We start from the raw sequence: 17,289 nt of genomic DNA, 5'->3' as shown, positions 1-17,289 counted from the left end.
ACTGCCCAGCCCACCCCAACAGGCCCAGCCGGGGAAGTCCCGGATGGGCAAGTGGAGCCACGGGGCCTCGCGGAGCCTCTGAGTTCTGCCCGTGGATGCTGGGGACCTGCACCCTTGTTCCGCGAAGCCGGCACACAGGGCTGGACCTGGCTGCCGCCCTGGCCAGCAGGAGCCCGCATGGTGCCTGGCCCAGGTCACTGCCCTGCCCCTGCGCACCACCACCCCGGACACATCCCCCCAGACACCCGTAGCCCCACAGGAAATAAAACCAAAGCGGACAGGGAGCGCTGCCCTGCAGAGCTGGGACTGCGTGGCCTCGGGCAGAGGCCGGGGGAGGACGGGAGTGGTGTTCCACCAGCCCAAGCCCAGGGGACCCAGACCCCCCCCAGCTTCTGCTGGACTGTCGGTGCCCAGCCCTCCCCCATGGCTTCCACTGGGCCGCAGGTGCCCAGCCCTCCCCTACACCTGCCCCATGCCCCGCCCACCCTCAGCACACCTGCCTACTGTCCTGGGTCAGATCTCCTGTGAAAGGCCCCCTCCCCAGAGAGGACAGGCCCCGCTGTCTGCACCCCTGAAAGGTGTCAGTCCCTGCACCTGCGTCTGCCCTAGGCCCTGAACCTGACCCCACTACCCAGGAGAGCGCCTGGCCCGGGGTGAGGATGGGGCGGCTCCTGTTGGGAAGCAGGCCCAGAGCCGGGCACCCATGGCCATATGGAGGAGCATGCCTGTGGCCGAGGGGCTCGAGAGGCGGAGTCGAGTTTTTAAGTTAACTCCCACCTCAGAAGCCCCCGAGCCAGGCAGGGGCTGTCCCCACCTGCTCCCACGTATGTTTGTAAAGCGTCCGACGCCAAGGCCCTGGACCTCTGGAGGGGCAGCTGGGCTCTGGTCAAGCAGTTGGGAGTCACACGTTCCCCATCCACCCAGGTCAGCGGGTGCCTGGTCCACCCTGACCCAGGTCAGCGGGTGCCTGGTCCACCCCGACCCAGGTCAGCCTGGTCCACCCCGACCCAGGTCAGCGGGCGCCTGGTCCACCCCGACCCAGGCCAGCGGGTGCCTGGTCCACCCCGACCCAGGTCGGCAGGTGCATCTTCTGTTCCGTTCTCTGGCCTTGCCTGGAATCTGGGCAAGGTGAGTCCTCGCACCTAACACCCGGAGGACGCCTGGTGCTGGGCACAGAGCGGGGGGTGGGGGGAAGGGGAGGCCCCCAGCCCAGCGAACTCAGGCTCCTTCCCCTCACTGATGGGGGTGCCGCTGGCTCCCCTCTCACCCACAGCACCCACCCTCCCGCCCGCTGTCCCTGATGTCACACTGCCACCCCTCCCCAAGCCGCACTGGGACCCAGGCTGTGTTGCACATCAACACCTCCCCTTCACCTCGGCTCAGTCCACACAGCCACTCCTGCCTGCCCCCTGCTGGGGATGCCCGAGACTGGGCCCCATCTCCCTGGGCTCTGGGTGCACCGGGCGGGGTGGGGGTGCAGCGCCGGCCCCAAGACGCCAGGTCTTCATGGGACCCCGCCCCAGGCTGCACGTGCTGCCTGCAGCCTGTGGGAGGAGCTGGGGGAGGGTCTGCAGGGCAGGGCACGTGTCCTTCTGCCCCCACCTCCTTCCCCTGCCCCAGAGGCTCTGGGCCTGAGACAGTGAGGACGTGATGATGATGGTGGTGATGGTGAAGGTGGTGGTGGTGATGATGGTGATGCCAGCAGTGATGATGGTGGTGATAGTGGTGGTGGTGATGGAGGTGGAGGTGGTGATGCAGCCCCTCACACAGGGGACTCCCCTCAGACAGAAGGGGCTGGCACACGTTACCCCACCTGATGTCCCCCAGCCCCGTGAGTCTCAAACTGTCCTCCTCTTATGTTACAGGCTCACCTGGCTCCTCGGTGGCTGGGGCAGTCAGGCCCCAGGACAGCTCCTGCCCCTTGACCATGGGCCACGTGGGCCACTCACCACGGTCACAAACCCAGCTCCATGCGGAGGGTCCTCAGAGCGGCGAGAATGCTGTCCTCAAGGCCCAGCGTGACCAGAGCCAGCTCCCCCACTGCCTCAGCACATGCCTGCCTGCACTGTGGACAGCACGGGAGGCTCTGGTTGGCAGGAACCAGAGTGGGAGGGAGTGGAGACCCCCGCCCCCGCCTTGATGCCCAGGGACCTCTCCGGCTGCCTCCACATGCAGGAAGTTCGTGTCAGCAGCACCGCCCCCGTAGGACACCTGCTTCCTGGCCAGGACGTGTGACTACAACTCGGGCTCCCCCTGACCTCAGCGTCCAGCAGCCTCAGTTCCCCCTCCTCGTCTCCCTCCACCCTGTGCACTGAGCTCGGCAGCCACACGGCCTTGTCCCAGGGGTCGGCCCCTGGCTTTGGGGTCCCCTCAGCTCTGGCCTTGGCGGAATGACCGACGGGCTCTGCTGACCGCTCCCGCTCCTGTGCCCCCTGCTGTCTCGCCTCCCGTACCTGATGTGGTTATGACGACGACGGCTGTCGATTCGTCATGGGCTCGTCCAGGGGCCCGGGCTGACCGTCCTGACTGCAGCCGAAGCCTCTGAGCCAGCTGGGAGCTCGGCCCAGCAGATGGCAGCTGTGATGGCCAGGATGGGGACCACCAGCACCTCAGGCCCATGGGAGGAGCCTTGGGAGGAGCCTCGTGTGGGAGGGACCTCGTGTGGGAGGAGCCATGCGTGGAAGGAGCCTCATGTGGGAGGAGCCATGCATGGGAGGAGCCTCGTGTGGGAGGAGCCTGCGTGTGCTCAGACACAGTGTGTGCGGGTTTCTCCAGCAGGAGCAGCAGGAGCGGGGCAGCCCCTGCAGGCGCCGCCCCCCAGAGGTCTCCCCTGCCAGGGGGGCCGGGACCCCAGGGGGAGGTAGGCCCTGCTCCATCCCCACCCCTCGGCACCAGCGGCAGTGGCCTCACTTGGAAGGCGACCCTGCAGAGGCAGCCGGGTTAACAGGGTCATTGCTGCGGCTATAAATAGACACGCTTCTCGTATCTGCAGATAGTCCGGATGCTTGGCTGTCGGTCACGTGCGGAGCTGTGTCCCCTCCCCTTACTCCATCAGGAAGCAGCTACAAGGGCGCTTGGTTTCCAGCGTAAAAATCCTGCGATTGTTCAGCTTCGCGTCTGTCGACCGTAGGTGACATTTTCCAGGGTTTGGTTTGGAGGCGGCTGACCCTGGCCTGGTGCCTGGGAAACCTGCCCCCGGCTGGAGAGCCTGGTCCACTCCTGGTCCACTCCTCCTGCCCAGTGCAGACCCCAGGAGGCTGCTGCTACTGCAGGAGTGAGTGCCTGGCTCCTGGCTGGGCCCCGTCCGCCCTGCGGGGACCTGGGTGAGTGCCTGGCTCCTGGCTGGGCCCCCTCCGCCCTGCGGGGACCTGGGTGAGTGCTTGGCTCCTGGCTGGGCCCCGTCCACCCTGTGGGGACCTGGACGAGTGCCTGGCTCCTGGCTCCAGCCTCCTGCCAGTGCAGACCCTGGTAGGCAGTGGGGACGGCTCAAGTCCCTGCCACCACATGGGAGAGCTGGACGGAGCTCCCAGTTCCTGGCTTCAGCTGCTGGCCTGGCCTGGGGCTGCTGGGGCATTTGGGGGGCGGGCCAACACGGGGCAAATCTCTGTCTCTTTCTCTTTGTCTCTCAAAAAATAAGGAAATTAAAAAGCAATCAAGGTGTAGGGCTAGCTGTAGGCTTGTTGCACATGTTCTCTATCAGGTCAAGAAAGTTTCCCCGCTCCTGGTGGTTGAGTTTTACGTGCGTGTGCGGAGTCCTCCAACGCCTCTCCTGCGTCTCTCCGTGGGGCCACCTACTGAGGACGCGGCTGACATCCCAGTCTGAGCCCGGCTTGCCCGGCTGACCACAGCGCCCGGGCTCCCCCAGATGCACTGCTGGGCCCCGGCCAGGGCAAGGCGCGGCACCCTGCGTCCCAGCCAGGAGAGGCTGCGTAGGGTTGACTCTGCCCTCACTCCCTCTGCCGGCGTGTGTGCCAGGGTGCACCAGCGACTCCATGCGAGAGGAGGAGGGCTGCCCTGGCTTTCAGCTCCTGCTGTCTCCCATGTTGCCTGGCTCCTCCGCGTCTCTGCAGTCTGTGGGCCGACACTGCCCACCTGGTCTTGGCTGGTCTCCCTTGGCCAGTCTGGGCGGAGGCTACCAGCCTGTGGCCCTTGTTAAAGAACCCACTTCCCGTTTCATGGCCACTCTCCATCCCCCCACCCCGGCTCCTTGTTCCCGTCCTTAGATCTGCGTGCCGTGGGCTCCGGGCTCTCCATCCCCCCACCCCGGCTCCTTGTTCCCGTCCTTAGATCTGCGTGCCGTGGGCTCCGGGCTCTCCATCCCCCCACCCGGCTCCCTGTTCCCGTCCTTAGATCTGCGTGCCGTGGGCTCCAGGCTCTCTGATCCCCCCACCCGGCTCCTTGTTCCCGTCCTTAGATCTGCGTGCCGTGGGCTCCGGGCTCTCCATCCCCCCACCCGGCTCCTTGTTCCCGTCCTTAGATCTGCGTGCCGTGGGCTCCGGGCTCTCCATCCCCCCACCCGGCTCCTTGTTCCCGTCCTTAGATCTGCGTGCCGTGGGCTCCGGGCTCTCCATCCCCCCACCCGGCTCCTTGTTCCCGTCCTTAGATCTGCGTGCCGTGGGCTCCGGGCTCTCCATCCCCCCACCCCGGCTCCTTGTTCCCGTCCTTAGATCTGCGTGCCGTGGGCTCCAGGCTCTCTGATCCCCCCACCCGGCTCCTTGTTCCCGTCCTTAGATCTGCGTGCCGTGGGCTCCGGGCTCTCCATCCCCCCACCCCGGCTCCTTGTTCCCGTCCTTAGATCTGCGTGCCGTGGGCTCCAGGCTCTCTGATCCCCCCACCCGGCTCCTTGTTCCCGTCCTTAGATCTGCGTGCCGTGGGCTCCGGGCTCTCCATCCCCCCACCCGGCTCCTTGTTCCCGTCCTTAGATCTGCGTGCCGTGGGCTCCGGGCTCTCCATCCCCCCACCCGGCTCCTTGTTCCCGTCCTTAGATCTGCGTGCCGTGGGCTCCGGGCTCTCCATCCCCCCACCCCGGCTCCTTGTTCCCGTCCTTAGATCTGCGTGCCGTGGGCTCCGGGCTCTCTGATCCCCCCACCCGGCTCCTTGTTCCCGTCCTTAGATCTACGTGCCGTGGGCTCCGGGCTCTCTGGCTTCCTGAGGGGAAGCTTTAGCTCTGTTCAGACCCCTGGCTCTGATCTGAGCTCCCGGGCCTGAGCCTGGCTCCAGCTGCCGTGGCTTTAACATCTTGCGTTGTCACTCTTGTCCAGGAAACACGTGAACATAAGCCCTGGGGGCAGATGCTGTGGGACTGTGGGCTGCCGGTGCCCCACGCAGGAGAACCCACGTCCACACAGCAGAGCCGCATCCACATAGCAGAGCCACGTCCACACAGCGGGTGCCACGTCCACACAGCAGGGCCACATCCACCCAGCAGGTGCCACGTCCACACAGCAGGTGCCATGTCCACCCAGCAGAGGTTCAAGCCCAGGCTGCCCTGCTTCTGGTCCAGCTCCCTGCTAATGGCCTGGGAAGCTGCAGACGAGGGCCCAAGTGCTGGAGCCCCTGCAGCCACGTGGGGACCCGGACGGAGTTCCCGGCTCCTGATTTCGGCCTGGCCCAGCTCCAGCTGTTGTTGGGGAGTGAACCCAGGAGGCTGAGGTCAGGCTGGACACACGCAGAACATTCTTTTTTTTTTTTTTTGAATTCTTTTTTTTTTTATTTTTTTGACAGGCAGAGTGGACAGTGAGAGAGAGACACAGAGAGAAAGGTCTTCCTTTGCTGTTGGTTCACCCTCCAATGGCCGCCGCGGCCGGTGCGCTGAGGCCGGCGCACCGCGCTGATCCGATGGCAGGAGCCAGGAGCCAGGTGCTTCTCCTGGTCTCCCATGGGGTGCAGGGCCCAAGCACCTGGGCCATCCTCCACTGCCCTCCCTGGCCACAGCAGAGAGCTGGCCTGGAAGAGGGGCAACCGGGACAGAATCCGGCACCCCGACCGGGACTAGAACCCGGTGTGCCGGCGCCGCTAGGCGGAGGATTAGCCTAGTGAGCCGCGGCGCCGGCCAAGAACATTCTAGACACACTGCCGAGCTCAGGGATTCATGCCGAGGCCTCTGGATGCACCCATGGGATTGTCCCTGGATGCTCTGTCCTGCCAGTCCTTGTCCTTCGGTGCTGCGATCCAGGCTACACGGTGGCACCGCTGTGTGGACGTGGCACCTGCTGTGTGGACATGGCTCTGCTGGGTGGACGTGGCACCTGCTGGGTGGATGTGGCCCTGCTGTGTGGACATGGCACCCGCTGTGTGGATGTGGTACCTGCTGTGTGGACGTGGCTCTGCTGTGTGGATGTGGCTCTGCTGGGTGGACGTGGCACCTGCTGGGTGGACGTGGACCTGCTGTGTGGACATGGTACCTGCTGTGTGGACGTGGCTCTGCTGTGTGGATGTGGCTCTGCTGTGTGGACATGGCACCCACTGTATGGACATGGCTATGTTGTGTGGACATGGCACCTGCTGTGTGGACGTGGCACCCGCTGTGTGGACATGGCACCTGCTGTGTGGACGTAGCACCCGCTGTGTGGACGTGGCTCTGCTGTGTGGACGTGGCACCCGCTGTGTGGACGTGGCTCTGCTGTGTGGACGTGGCTCTGCTGTGTGGATGTGGCTCTGCTGTGTGGACGTGGCATCCACTATGGGCAGGCACCGATGTTCTCCAGTGCCAAGCCTACACCATCGTTTCATCTCACCTGTGCTGGCCATGAGCCCCGCCCCACCCCGCCCGCCTGTGCTGGCCACTGTGGCGCCTCCCTGCGGCCGTCTGGGCCGTGCCCTGAGCGTGAGGATGCGAGCTTGGGCTGGCGGCTGCCTCACCCTCTTCCGAGTTTCCCGGTCTCCCCTCTTGTCTGAGTCTCCCTGCTGCTGTCCATCTCTGTCCACCTCTGCCCACTGGCTCTGTGGCCGTCTCTGGGGCTCCAGCTCACTTAACCCCTTCAGTCCCCATGGAGCTGAGCTAATTCCCGCTGTGCCCCCAGGTCCCTGTGTTTAGGGACGGCCCCAGCCGGTCGGGCCAGGCAAGGCCCTGACGCATGCCCTGGCCTCGGGGGACCCGGTGATGCCATCCCTGCCGACAGCCGGCAGCAGCGCCTTTGGCTGTGGTTCTGGCAGGTGCACAGCGGGCGGCCGGCGCCTTTTCCGGGGTTTCCCTCGCTGGGGAGCGTCTGCTTCCGAAGGGTGTTGCCATGGATACAGATGCCCGCTCCCCTCCTGGCCCTGGTGTTCTCTGGGGGTCTGAAGTCATCCAAGCTCCTCGCGTGCCAGGTGCTCCCCCGGCTTCCTTCAAGGCCCCTTCGTGCCGTGATCCGTGGCTGCCGTGGCCTCTGTGGCCTCGTCTGAACTCCCGAGTCACTGACTTTGTGCCGCCGCCGGCTTCCGGAAGTTTCTGGCAGCTCCAGCCTCTCAGGAGCTCTGCTTCTCTCCTCTCCTTCTGGTTTCCGGTGGCACAGAGTTGAGGCTTCAGGGTCCCGCAGGGCCTGAGGAGTGTCTCCCAGAGCTCCCTGAGGGGCGTCCACCCCCAGAGCTCCCTGTGGGGTCTTCCCACTGCCTGAAGGGCGTCCACCCCCAGAGCTCCCTGTGGGGTCTTCCCACTGCCTGAGGGGCGTCCACTCTCGGTCTTCTTTGCGCCCCTGCTGGCCATGGGCAGTGTCCAGCCCTCGGGCCCCTCTCTCTTTGCCCGCATCCGACGCCGAGTCCGCCCGGGTCTGACTTCGGCTCCTGCACCCCGCAGTCCTGTCTCCCCTCCCCCTCACGGCTCCCGTCTGCTGGACTTTCCCTGTTTGTGCTGTCTTTGAGGCGGTCACCTCCCAGCAGCAGCCATGGCTCTGAGGGTCCACAAGGCGCCCCTGCACCCCACTCCCCTGCCAACTGCGTCTCCCTTGGGGTGTGAGGCTGCAGCTGGCTCCCAGCACAGACCTGTTGGGCTGTCTCCTGAGCTTTTCAAAATTACTCGGCTATATTTAAATATTCTGGAGGATTTTTATTTTCTGAGTGGATCAGCATTGCTGGGTTCCCGCCAGCCTGGCCGCAAAGCCCCAGCCAGACTTCAGATCCGCTCCTCGGGCAGCAGCTGCACACAGCCCTGGCCGTGCCCCGCCTGGCGCTCCGCCTCCTCCTCGGACGCGGGCTGGGCCCCCGCCGGCACCCGGACACGCTTGTCCCCTGCCCCTCTCGCTGTCTCGGGTCCTGCCCTCCCCTCTCCCTGGCCTCCCTCTGACGTTGCCACGTTTCCCCGGGCGCATACACCCCTGGGGAACCACGGCCCCTCCCCCGCCCAGGGAGGCGTTCTCAGCAGCTGCCCTGTCCCCCGCCACACAGGAGGCACTTGGGCGGGTCCAGGAGAGGGGCGACGTGGACGCTCCTGCACTTGGGGTGGGTCCAGGAGAGGGGTGATGTGCACTCCTGCACTTGGGCGGGTCCAGGAGAGGGGCGACGTGGACGCTCCTGCACTTGGGCGGGTCCAGGAGAGGGCGACGTGGACGCTCCTGCACTTGGGGCGGGTCCAGGAGAGGGCGACGTGGACACTCCTGCACTTGGGGTGGGTCCAGGAGAGGGGTGATGTGCACTCCTGCACTTGGGCGGGTCCAGGAGAGGGGCGACGTGGACACTCCTGCACTTGGGCGGGTCCAGGAGAGGGGCGACGTGGACGCTCCTGCACTTGGGGCGGGTCCAGGAGAGGGCGACGTGCACTCCTGCACTTGGGGCGGGTCCAGGAGAGGGCGACGTGGACGCTCCTGCACTTGGGGCGGGTCCAGGAGAGGGCGACGTGGACGCTCCTGCACTTGGGCGGGTCCAGGAGAGGGGCGACGTGGACACTCCTGCACTTGGGGTGGGTCCAGGAGAGGGGTGATGTGCACTCCTGCACTTGGGCGGGTCCAGGAGAGGGGCGACGTGGACGCTCCTGCACTTGGGGCGGGTCCAGGAGAGGGGCGACGTGGACGCTCCTGCACTTGGGGCGGGTCCAGGAGAGGGCGACGTGGACGCTCCTGCACTTGGGCGGGTCCAGGAGAGGGGCGACGTGGACACTCCTGCACTTGGGGTGGGTCCAGGAGAGGGGTGATGTGCACTCCTGCACTTGGGCGGGTCCAGGAGAGGGGCGACGTGGACGCTCCTGCACTTGGGGCGGGTCCAGGAGAGGGGCGACGTGGACGCTCCTGCACCTCAGGTCGCGGTGGAGGGGTCCTCCCAGCAGCCCCTCCGCCAAGCGACTCCCCCAGGCCGGGAATGTGGGAGGGAAGGGGGGACCTCGAGCCCCTGCCTGATTTACCACCCCGTGACCTCTGCAGCCGTGTGAGGTGGGCGGGATGCCGGAGCCTCAGGCCCAGCCCGGCACCGGCGCAGCACCTGCTGCCTGCTTCAGCCTGGCCAGCCCTGGCTGCTGCGGGCTGCTGGGGAGTGAATGAGCAGACGCAAGCACTCCCCCCGCCCCCACAACGAAGCTTTCAGGAAATTCAGCAGAAACGCTGCGCGTGCTGTGACCCCCCAGGCTTCTGGGCCCCAGGCACTGACACTTCGTCTCCAGCTCTGTGGGGCATGGGCAGAGCCCTAGGGGGCGGGTGTGGGAGGGCCCCCTGGGAGGAGCAGCCTCACGGCCACTGCAGGTGCCTGGCGGGTTTTCCAGGCTCCACCTGCAAGCAAGTGCAGCCCAGGGTTTCCCATCACTGAAGCCTGGAGGGACCAAAGCCTCCTCCCTGTGTCCTGCTGACCCCGTGACCCCAGGTCTCCTCCCTGTGTCCTGCTGACCCCGTGACCCCGGGTCTCCTCCCTGTGTCCTGCTGACCCCGTGACCCCGGGTCTCCTCCCTGTGTCCTGCTGACCCCGTCACTTTGGGGCGATGTCTTGGCACTTGCCGTGAGTAGCTCCGTGCACACGACCCCTCTGCACTTGGTGGCCCTGTGTCCCTTGAACTTGTGGACCCTCACACGGCGGAGGTCACTGCGGGTCAGGCCCTAGAGGGTCTGGCACTTGTTTCCAAATGGCTTCAGGCAGTGGCCCTGACCACCCTGGCAGGACCCAGGGGACACGGGGCAGTGGCCACGCCTGTGAGCTTTTCTTCCCCCTTAGAAGACACCCCACAGCATGAAATTTTGGGGTTCTGGGGCCCTGGGCTCCCCATAAACCAGCTTCCTGGGTGCTCCAGGGCCACCAGGAGCAAGGCAGGCAGTGTGGGCGGGGCGGCTTGTCCACGGCCCCTCCCCCTTGGACAGTCCACCCCCAGCAGGGCAGCTTCTGGGGACAGCTGGGCTCCAGGGAGCTGGACCTGGTGACCTTACCTGCTCCAGCCTCCCTCTGAACTCCCCACCTGGCCCCACCCACCACACGTGTGATTTAGCTCAGAGAGGGTGCGGGGACCTGTGGGACGGCCAGGGAGTTCCGTGGGAGCACTGAGCGGGTGCTTCCGCCGGGGACCCCAGGCTCGGGCACCGTCCTGGGAGGGACAGCCTCGACGGCCCCATCTCCAAGGAGCCCTGGGCCATCGGGGGGACCCAGTGGCTCCAGGCTGGTGGGAGGGAGGGGGACTGCCCCGAGGAAGTGGTGACAGCTGAGGTCGAAGCAGGGAGGCCAGGCTGTGTCCTGGACTGGTCTGGTCCCTGCAGGGACCCTCTGAGCAGACCTCTCCCCTCAGACCCAGGCCGCCTGAGGTCAGGGCTCTGCCCATCACGTTCTTAGGAAAGGCAGAGCTGCAAACCCACACCTGGAAACCCCATGCCTGGAAACCCCACAACTACAACTTCACACCTACAACCCCACACCTACAACCTCACACCTACAACCCCACACCTACAACCTCACACATACAAACCACACCTACAACCCCACACCTACAACCTCACACATACAAACCACACCTACAACCTCACACCTGCAACCCCCACAACTACAATCTCACACCTACAACCCCACACCTACAACCTCACACATACAACCTCACACCTACAACCACCACACCTGCAAAACCAACACCTACAACCCCCACACCTACAACCCCACACCTATTACCCCACACCTACAACCTCATACCTACAACCTCACATCTACAACCACCATACCTACAACCTCACACCTACAACCTCACATCTATAATCTCACACCTACAACCCCACACCTACAACCCCACGCCTACAACCCCACACCTACAACCTCACACCTACAACCTCACACCTACAACCACCACACCTGCAAACCCCACACCTATAACCCCCACAGCTACAACCTCACACCTACAACCCCACACCTACAACCCCACACCTACAACCTCACACCTACAGCCACCACACATGCAAACCCCACACCTATAACCCCCACAACTACAACTTCACACCTACAACCTCACACCTACAACCCCACACTTACAACCCCACACCTACAACCTCACACCTACAGCCACCACACCTGCAAACTCCACACCTACAACCTCACACCTATAACCCCACACCTACAACCACCACACCTGCAAACCCCACACCTATAACCCCCACACCTACAACCTCACACCTACAACCTCACACCTACAACCTCACACCTACAACCACCACACCTGCAAACCCACACCTATAACCCCCACACCTACAACCTGACACCTGCAACCCCACATCTACAACCTGACACCTGCAACCTCACACCCACAACCTCAAACCTACAACTCCACACCTACAACTCCACACCTATAACCCCACATCTACAACCCCACACCTACAACCTTACACCTACAACTCCACATCTATGATACCGTTCAATCAGAGCAGGGGTGGTTCTAGGGCATAGGTAGGTCAAGGGCAGTGAGGGGAGAGGGGTGTGAACTCCCTGCCAAACAACCTGGCTCCAGACTGTTCCTGGGGCTCTGGGTCCCTGCTGTGGTTCCCAGGAGGCCGAGGGCCGCTGAGAGCCCCCTCAGGCAGAGCGGTCGGCTCCTCAGCCTCTGGGACACTCAGTGCAGGAGCCAGTTTCCGGCCAGGGAAGGACCTGTCCCTGCTGAGTGCCTGCTGCCTGGGCCATGGATGAGGGGCCTGGGGAAGATCACAGAGCAGAGGAACCTGTCTACCCCCACCGCAGAGCCACGTGACCACCAGGGCTTGGCCCCAGGGGCCCGGTGGGCTGGGCGGGGCCTCTGTCCAGAGCTGCCCCAGAGGAGAGTTGGCTATGGGCTGAGCATCGGTGGCCAGGGGCCCCGGGAGAAGCCGAGACATCAGGTGCTCCACGTGGGCCAAGTGGACAGGCCCCACCTGCCTCCAGTGCACAGCTCCACTCGGGATCTTTCAACACCACATCTCCAGACCCTCTGGGACCCCTCCCCCACCGAACCGCCCGTGTGTTCCCATAGCAACCTGCATGCGCCGATGTCCACGGTGCCTCATCGCCATGAGCTCTGAAAGCACGGCCCTGACTTGAATTCCTCATGAGCACAGCATGGAGGGATCCGGGTGGGGACAGGGGGCGGGGTCTGGGATCCAGGCAGGGGCAGGGGATGAGGGCAGGGGCAGGAGACAGGGGCAGGGGACAGGGGCAGGGGATGAGGGCAGGGGCAAGGGATGAGGGCAGGGGCAAGGGACAGGGGACAGGGGCAGGGGACAGGGGACAGGGGCAGTGGATGGGGTCAGGGGCAGGGGACAGGGGATGGGGGACAGGGGACAAGGGACAGGGGACAGGGGCAGTGGATGGGGGCAGGGGACAGGGCCTGGGATCCGGGCAGGGGCAGGGGGCAGGGCACAGGGGCAGGGGTAGGGGACAAGGTCAGGGGCAGGGCCTGGGATCCGGGTAGGGGCAGGGGACAGGGACAGGGGACAGAGCCTGGGATCTTGGTCGGGGCAGGAGACAAGGTCAGGGGAAGGGCCTGGAATCCGGGTGGGGACAGGGGTGGGGTCTGGGATCCAGGCAGGGGCAGGGGACAGGGGACAAGGGCTGGGAACAGGGGTGGTGGATGGGGGCAGTGGCAGGGGACAGGGGACAAGGGCAGGGAACAAGGCCTGGGGTCCAGGCAAGGGCAGGGGACAGGGGCAGGGGACGGGGCTGGGGAGGGGCAGGAGCAGGTGTCAGGGGACAGGGGTGAGGGCAGGGCCTGGGATCTGGGTGGGGGCAGGGGACAAGGGCAGGGGCAGGGGTCAGGGGACAGGGCCTGGGATCTGGGCAGTGGCAGGGGACAGGGGACAAGGGCAGGAATGGGGACAGGGAACAGGGCCTGGGATTCAAGCAGGGGCAGGGGACAAGCGACAGGAGCAGGGGACAGGGCCTGGGATCTGGGCAGGGGCAGGGAATGGGGACGGGGCTGGGGAGGGGCAGGAGCAGGTGTCAGGGGACAGGGGACAGGGGCGGGGGCAGGGCCTGGGATCCGGGTTGGGGCAGGGAACAAGGTCAGGGGACAGGGCCTGGAAGCCGGGCGGGGACAGGGGCGGGGTCTGGGATCCAGGCAGGGGCAGGGGACAGGGGACAAGGGCTGGGAACAGGGGCAGTGGATGGGGGCAAGGGACAGGGGACAGGGTCAGGGGACAGGGCCTGGCATCTGGGCAGGGGGCAGGGGACAGGGGCAGGGCCTGGGATCCGGGTGGGACAGGGCTGGGTGGCGGCAGCTCCCCGCCACTCTCCCCGTGCCGCAGACCTCCAGCCTGACTTTGCTCACCACAATGCATCTTGAGCAGGGTTAACATCATGTGTCAAATGGGGAAATTGAGGCCCTTCTGATTCAGCCGCAGTGCGAGGGGGTCACGCTGAGGCCCCCCGGAAAGCAGCACAGGAGACAGAGCCCGCTCACAAGGGCCGTCCCGGCCGCCCACCCCCACACTGCTGCCGCCCAGAAGCAGTGCAGCAGCTCAGCCCTGCCCCTGCTGTCCCAGACCCCAAGGCCAGGAGGCCCACCGTCTCCTCCCTCCTGCTGGACTGAGCCTACAGGGGACGCAAGGACAGATGGAGAGGTGAGGAGGAGGGGAAGGAGGTGAGGGTGGGTGCAGGGCCAGGCGTGGCGCAGGTGTGACACAAATGTGCATGTGTGGTGCAGGTGTGACACAAATGTGCCTGTGTGGTGCATGTGTGACAAATGTGCAGGCGTGGTGCATGTGTGACACAAATGTGCAGGTGTGACACAAATGTGCGTGTGTGGTGCAGGTGTGACACAAATGTGCAGGTGTGACACAAATGTGCGAGTGTGGTACAGGTGTGACACAAATGTGCAGGTGTGACACAAATGTGCAGGTGTGGCGCAGGTGTGGCACAGGTGTGACACAAATGTGCAGGTGTGACACAAATGTGCATGTGTGACACAAATGTGCAGGTGTGGCGCAGGCGTGGCGCAGGTGTCTAAGCCATCTTCCCTCTCAGCAGCAAGGCATCCTGGCTACGGGGACTGCAGAGGCCGTGGAGGGCCAGGGCCGGCCCCGGGACCTGGGTGTTGGTCTCCACACCCTGGGGCGGGGGCAGCCTAGCTTCCCTCCCCAGAGACACTGGAGCAAGCAGGTCATGCAGACCCACACAGGCGCCTTAGCCCAGAACCTTCTGGAGTTCACCTGCACGGGAGCGTAAGAAACGGGGCACAGCCCCACCTCTTCACTCTTGCTGGTTTACCACTCATACGTCAAACCCTCCTGCACCAGGCAGGGGGGAGGGCCAAGCCCCTGTGCCCTCGGGACCCCTCCCCAGTGGGCTGGGGGCAGGGCTGGAGTTGGAGGCTGGGCCTCTGCTGAGAGCTGGGCACGGGGGGGTGTGGGGTGTGTGGAGCTGTCCAGGGTGCTGACCCCGCCTGCTCTGATGGGCCCACAAACAGCCGCTCAGCCCACGCTTTGGCCACTGTCCACACCCCCAGCGCCTGCAGGCTCTGGCCTCCATCCCTGGCAGGAGCAGCGTCTCCCACCCCGAGCCAAAGTCAGGGCGCAGGACGGGATGTCCCAGCTGTCACTCAGGCCTCTCCCACTGCCTCCCTGGCTGGTCAGTCCTGTGTGTCCGAGCTGTCACTCAGGCCTCTCCCACTGCCTCCCCTGCTATCCCTGGCTGAGTCTGGAAGCAGGACTCGCAGCCACCAGCACTGGTGTGCCTGGCAGTGAAAGGAGGAGGGGCCCAGGCCCCAGTGTTGCCCCGGGGGCTCTGACACCCTCAGCTGCGCAGACAGCAATGCCCCTCCCCCTCCGACTCCCAGGCAGGTGTGCAACCCCAGCTCTGCCTCCAGCAGCCCGTGTCCCACCTGCAACGCCAGCCAAGGCCGGCCGGAGCAGCCAGGCTGGAGGCCACTGCCCTCGTAGCCTCTGGTTCTCACACGGACCCCGCCCGTCACTTCAGCTCCGAAAAGCACCAGCTCCAGCCGTGGGCCGCCTGCCCTTCCCGCGTGACTCCAGGGGCAGCTGCTGCCACGCCACCTCCCTGCCCCTCCCTCCGCCTGGCTGAAAGCCCGGCCTGTCTTCTCCCTCACACCTGCCTCTTCCAGCCCAGGCGCGATCCAGGGCGGGGGGAGCTGCTCCCTGACAGCCCCCCAGACCCACGTCCTGTCCGAGGAGGAAGGCTCCTGGGAGGTGGGGCAGACCCCTGCTGCAACTCAGAGCCCAAGTCCCAGGACGCCCTCTTGTCCCCAGTGGCTGGTTGGCTCTGACTGGACGCTGTTTAAGCTGAAACGCATTTCAGGTTGGGCAGGAAGCTGACTGCTGTCCAGGGCGGACAACCCTCCGGCCTCCCCACACTCAAGCTCCACCCAGTTGACTCCAGGGAGAGCCTGACCCAGCCTGGCCCAAGACGCCAGCCGGCTCCAAGCCCCAGTGAGCTGGACGGCAGGTGGCCCTGCAGCGCCACCTGCTGGACCACTGAGAGTGGACAGGAGGAGTTCTGGGTCACCCTGTGGAATAATGGGTCACGAGCCCACGCAGGTGTGGGAAGCCCTGGGCAGGCCTGAGCCTGGGCGGCATGTGGCTGTGAGCAATTCTTGCAGCCCGCAGAAGGCAGAATACATATTCACACCCTGGGCTGCTCGCAGCCCCCGCAGACCCCCACTGAGGTGAGACCACCCCCACTCCGCCCCGCTGGGGGCTCCACCTCCTGCCAGCCCGGGCCTGTACTGTGGGTTCTACAGCCTCAGCTCGCTTTGGGTCTCTATCACTCTGCTTCCCTGTGCGAAACCACTGAGGGTCTGCTTGTGGCTGGTTTAATCATGAAACCGACACACGGTGGCCGAAACCCCACAAGCAAGGGGAGTCCCCGTCCCTGTCCCCACTGCCTGCCAGGCGTGGAGCCAGGGAGACCCCACAGCTCCTGGGTCGCGAGCTTGTCCCTGTGGTCTCCTGAGGCTTGGTGTTGGGGCACAGAGAGCTTGGCCCTCCAGGAGCCACGTGGCCCCAGTGGTCCTGCGGCAGCGAGTGGGCAGGTCTGAGCCTCAGGGCGCAGGCTGGCAAGCTGCGGGACAGTCAAGTCACCTGTGGGGACACAGTCCTCCGGGCCATCTCAGTTGGGGACCTCAGCTGCCCCTGCAGGTCCCTCCTCCAGGTGAGTGCTGCCCCCTAGTGGACACCTGGGCAGGCAAACCTTGAGCTCCGCTGGAGCCCACTGGGACAGGGAGCCCCGCCCACACAGCACCTGCTGCTGCATGGACCTCAGCCCCCCCAGGCTGTCCCACCCACACCTCTGCTGGGCCCCCAGCACGTGGGAGGGTGTCCTCAGAGTGTGGTCACCACGTGGGGCAGCGTGGGTGTGGACGCTGGGGGATGCCCTTAGAGATGCCATCGCATCTCCCCACCGAGGGGGCCAGGACGGGGCGGGGACAGGCAGGACCCCACGTGCCCAGTCCCTGCTGCTCCACAGGCGAGCGAGGCCGCTGCTGCCCTGAGAGGTCTCCAGGCGTCGCCCGCTGCCTGCGCGTGGCGGCCCCTCCTGGCCAGGCCCCGGGTTGCCCTGGACACAGCCTCTGCATCCCTCCTGCCCACCAGGCCAGCCAGCACCAGCCTGATCCCTCAGTGGCCCTGGGGACACAGCTGACGGGGCGTGGGTGAGGGCAGGGGACATAAACTGCCCCAGAGCCCCAGGGAGGCTGAGCCCGTGGGCAGCGCAGTGAGGACTGGACAGACTGGAGGGGCAGTCAGGACCCACAGCCCCTTGCCACCTGCTCCCTGCAAATCGCATCCTCACCTGCGGATGTGGGCGGAGCCAGGCTCTACCTGGATCAGAACCACAGGGCGATCAGGACAGCCTGAGTGTCTCAGGGCCACACTGGCATCCACCCACCCATGGGCCAGTGGCCACCTTGTGTGTGCTGACCTGTGACGGCCACAGCCCCAGTGCTCC

This window comes from Oryctolagus cuniculus, chromosome 11 (assembly GCF_964237555.1).
Source record: "Oryctolagus cuniculus chromosome 11, mOryCun1.1, whole genome shotgun sequence".
In the NCBI taxonomy this organism is placed as follows: Eukaryota; Metazoa; Chordata; class Mammalia; order Lagomorpha; family Leporidae; genus Oryctolagus; species Oryctolagus cuniculus.
Note: the sequence above shows the minus strand (reverse complement) of the source record.